Below are 4530 nucleotides of genomic sequence, written 5' to 3'. Positions count from 1 at the left end.
TGGAGGGGAAAAAAAAATGTCTTTTTGTTTCCTTTATTTCTTTTCTGTAATTTACTCCCAAACAAAGTTCCTGGACCCTTGAACTGACACTGAGTTCCCATAGCCAGCAGTCCTCAGCTAATTCCCTGGCACTATCTACAACATTCCTAGAATTGCTCCTTGCTGAGACCAAAGCCCACGTGCACACCTTAATCTCGACTTATCTTGTCTTCCAGTTTTTCCATGTATGGTCCACATACCTCCCAATTGTCTGAAGGTCTGAGCCGGTTCACATCCAGGACCATCCCTTCCTTGGTGGTTCTCATCTCCTCTGGCATTCTGGAGCTTCTCTGAGCTACTGCCCATCTTCAAATCTGATATCATCTTCAAGTTATTTCATTTGAAGCCATGATCACATGTGGAGACTTGCATGTTATTTTGTTTTGTTTTTTCCTCTGACTCTGCTACGGACATGATGAAAAACTAGAGACAAGGTATCGAATTTGACTTAGTGAATATAAAGCAAGGATTTAAAATACTTGGCAATATCTTAGCTGGGAATGCACCTCTAAGGATAAATGAGTCTCTAACTATTGTAAAGAATTTATTATGGAACTATAATTTTTCTGATGATGGTAAAAGAGCTCCTAATATTAAAAAGAAATGCATTAGCAGTCATGGAAGTTCAGAAAGGCTCTATTATCATGGTCTTTAAGAATAATCTATCCAGGTGCCAGAGGGTGGGCCAGCAGTAAAACATGACACTCTTCACGGTATTACACATGGGAAGATTTCTGGTTCAAGTCCAAAGATCTTCCCAAGTATGCTGGACATATACTTTTTCACAACCCAAGACTGGTTGAAAGCTGAGGGTGGATCACAGTGTCATGATCCTGTACTTGACCCATGTACTTGACCACGGTTCGAGTCCTGGACCGGTGGTTCTAACTTTCTGTCTCTCTTACTCATGGAAAAAAAATAAAGTTAAAAAAAAAAAAGAATTTGTTCATAGTACTCCCTTCCTTCCCTAAACCCTACTAGATATATATTTTTTAGTTTATTTATTTCTTAAGAGAAGGCGAGAGAGGCACCTCTCACTGGGCACTCACACTTGTGATCTCGCCCTAGGTGGTCAAGTTTGTGGGCACACACATGCTCAGGGAGACCTCAGGCACAGAACCCGGGATCCTTCCCATATGTGTTCAGCAGCTCAGAGCACTGCATTACTGCTGCGCCACTGCAGCAGGCCAAACACTACTAGCTTAAGTGTAGAGATACTAGACTATCAGACTTCCCTTACCGTTTTCTGTGGGTTAGCTTTGTCCCTGAGGAGACCCATGGAAACACAACCCAGGCTCTATCTTGCTCCTGTGCCTCTGCAATACCAGCTTCAGGGCGAGTCACATACAAGCTCCAAGAACACCTTTTGATTGGCAATATAATTTCATCCTGATGATTCTCTTTATCATAGCGAATAAAGGGCAGATTTTCATGGTGTAATTAGTACCACCTGGCCAATTTCAAGTAAAGGACGTGACATCACTGAACACAGAGGTAAAGAAATGTGCATGATCCACTCCAGGGAGTGGGGTGGGACCAGCTCTAACAGGGATAAAGGTGGACAGTCTGCAACTCGAAACCCTGTCCCCAAAGTTTTTGTGAAACTAATTCATAAAGAGCAAATACATGGGAGTTAGAGCCCTGGACTCCACATGGCCAACCACGGATTGAGTCCCAGATTTTGTGGCTTGCGTTCTCACTTCCCTCTTTCTCTCTCCCTGTCTTTCTCTGGTGAGAACATGTGACTTATAGCAAATTAAAAAATAATAATGATAATAGGGACAAGCAGTTGGAATAATGGCCATGTCACTATGTACTTGACCACGGTTCGAGTCCTGGACCGGTGGTTTAAACTCACGCCAGGCATGTGTGTGTGCATGCCCAAAATCCCAAGAGGAGAATGGAGGAGAAGGGATTGCAGCATTGCCATTCCCCCTGGGGGGTGATTTCTTGCTTTCTGTCTCTCTGTCTCACTCAGTTTTTCTGGCGAGAGCATGCACCCTATAGCAAAAACCACTCCAAAAATGTGAGAAAGGAAACCACCAGTCTGGGACTCGAACCATAGTCAGCCATGTGGAAGTCTAGCTCCTTAACCCCCATGCCCCCTGCCAGCCCCTCTTTTTCTTTTTCTTTTTTTTTTTAAGAGATATTTTTGCTGTAGGGTCCATGTAGTTGTTGGAGAGACAGAAAGTGAGAAATCATCCCCCAGGGGTGGGGTGTTGGCCATGCCACAATCCCTTCTCTGTTTTCCCCCTGGAATCTTGGGCATGCACGCACATGCACCCAGCATGAGTATGTAGCCACCGGGTCCAGGAATCGAAACGGCAGTCAGCCATGTGGGAGTCCAACAACAAAACCTCTACGCCATCTGCTGGTCCCCGGTATCTCATTTTCTTAAATTCCTCTGTTGATTCCTTTATTTTATGGGAGAGAAATGGAGACAGGTGCCCTTGACAGGGTCTCACCACACCATGATCCCCCAAACCCTTGAATAGCCTTCATAGGGCAGTCCTCGAATACACCTAGCATGGTCATCTTCATGGTGATCTGGGATCCGATCCCAGGACCTTCCCACACAGCTCCAGCATCTCTCCACAGTGCTCTACCACCTCCTCCACATGACTGGGCCTCACTTTTAAAATTTGACTTGGCGCCCTTGTCGCATGTGGAAGACCAACTCTGTCCAAGTATTATTACAGAAGGGCTGAGGACTGCCTCAGCTTGAGAAAAGCATTTTCTCTTGTGTTTTTTGTTTTGTTTTCCATTCAAAGCAAACAGGGTAGTTTTAACGGAAGGCACTCAACAAAAAATAAATGGTATCTTAAGACCATTTATTTTTTGCAGAGGACTTCCTGACAACGAGAAGTGCCAACTAGCCCCGAGTTAATTATCCTGTAAATTTCCTTTTCTTCCCGAATGTGGAGGTGAGATCTAATTTGAAAGATTAAAATCTTTGCATGATTACAGTATATGGTAATTGTTAAGCTCTGTAGTTACTGTGCTCAATAGCTACTAAGTGCAAAGAATTACCAGGTGATTTGTGCCTGTAAGATAAATTCTAAGAATTTTGCTTTCACAAAAGGCAAGGAAGTGGAAGTAGCAGAATAACAGATGTGCTGAGGGGAGTAATTTATTGTGAACTTCAGGAAAGAGAGACTTAGGGGGTCTCAGGATTCCTAGACAGGCCAAGCCATAAAATGCCTTTCCATGCATTTCTTAGGTGGTGCTAACGTTATTGACATAAAAGCACCGCTCAAGTGGTTAAAGTTGTCTGAGGGGTATTTAGGTTATACTTTGGGAGGGGATCCAAATGTCTGCTACTTTCATAATATAGGAAGCCACCAAAGTATATTTTCATCACCCTCAAGCACAAAAAGCCAAGTCTGATCTTGAACTCAGTGCTAGAGAAATGATGTGTGTGTATAGAATAAAAATAATGCAAATGTTAAAGAAGAAAGAAAAATAAAGCTTTTAGCAGCTGTGTTTCCAACTCCACTACTAATTGACTTTGTGACAGCCATTCTGTCTCTAGGCTAGTTGATCACACCGGAAATTTCACTTATTAAACAAATATTTATTCAGCTCCTGGTGCATACCAGGCTCCTGGCTTTGATACTGGGGACATGATGATAAGCAAGATAGATAAGATTCTGCTGTCTTGGAGCTTAGAACCGAGCAGGAAAGAAGAGCTGAAAAATAAGTCCTAATTACAAGTCCTGGGAAGGATAGGGTGCCATGGAGCCCCTAAGAGTCCATCTGATTTAGCAGGAAGGAAAGCATCTATGAGGAAGGGATGCTTGGTTTGAGACCTTAGGGCAAGTGGGCATCCGTAGCTTGAGAAAAGAAGAAGGATAAAGCCAGTCTTCTACAGTCAAGCAATGCAAAAAGAGTTCCCAAAGCGATTGTCTTTTAATGTCTTTCTCCCACCCACCTTAAAGATCTTCAAGCCCAGTTTGCTTATTGCAGCTAGGATAAATGAAAACAAAATTCGTTTGAAAGCAATATTCTTTATACCCTATCTTCTTTAAGTCTCAAATTCCTAGATTGGCACAACTGCTGACATTTAAAAAACAATAAAATATATATGTAGTAATAAAACTGGTTCCGTTTCTGTTTTACCAAGCAAGAAAAAATAGATTACCATCTTCAACCACCACCCCCTTTGCAAAAGAAACAGTTTAACAGCTTTTGTAATTCATTCCAAATAGCAAGAACAAGAATGCTCTTTATTTTTTCTTTCTTTCTTTCTTCCTTTCTTTCTTTCTTTCTTTCTTTCTTTCTTTTTTCCCCCAGCTATAACTTCTGATGTTATTGAGAGCTGTAGGCATTATTTAAAAAGAAAAGGAAATACAGACTCAATAAAACTAGACCTAGGCCAGCCAGTGGCATAGTGGTTAAGGCAACTGGATCCCACATGACCAACCACACAGCTTGAGTCTCAGACCAGGAGGCTTTAAAAACACACGAGGGGGAACCGCCATCTTCCAGTAA

At 42.5% G+C, this 4530-nt stretch overlaps 1 long non-coding RNA gene across 1 annotated transcript in view; it reads right to left on the bottom strand.

Moving 5' to 3' along the window:
- Positions 1 to 263: 263 nt before the first annotated feature.
- The window catches only part of LOC114005969 (uncharacterized), a 7833-nt gene continuing 3566 nt past the window's right edge, over positions 264 to 4530 (bottom strand). Inside the window, exon 3 of the long non-coding RNA XR_003547751.1 lies at positions 264 to 462. This is a non-coding gene — a long non-coding RNA (uncharacterized LOC114005969). The remainder of the gene's footprint in view (positions 463 to 4530) is intronic.

Source organism: Tupaia chinensis, unplaced genomic scaffold (genome assembly GCF_000334495.1).
Source record: "Tupaia chinensis unplaced genomic scaffold, TupChi_1.0 Scaffold145093_1, whole genome shotgun sequence".
NCBI lineage: Eukaryota > Metazoa > Chordata > Mammalia > Scandentia > Tupaiidae > Tupaia > Tupaia belangeri.
The sequence above is the reverse complement of the archived record's forward strand: the minus strand, read 5'-3'. Positions and strand labels throughout refer to the sequence as shown.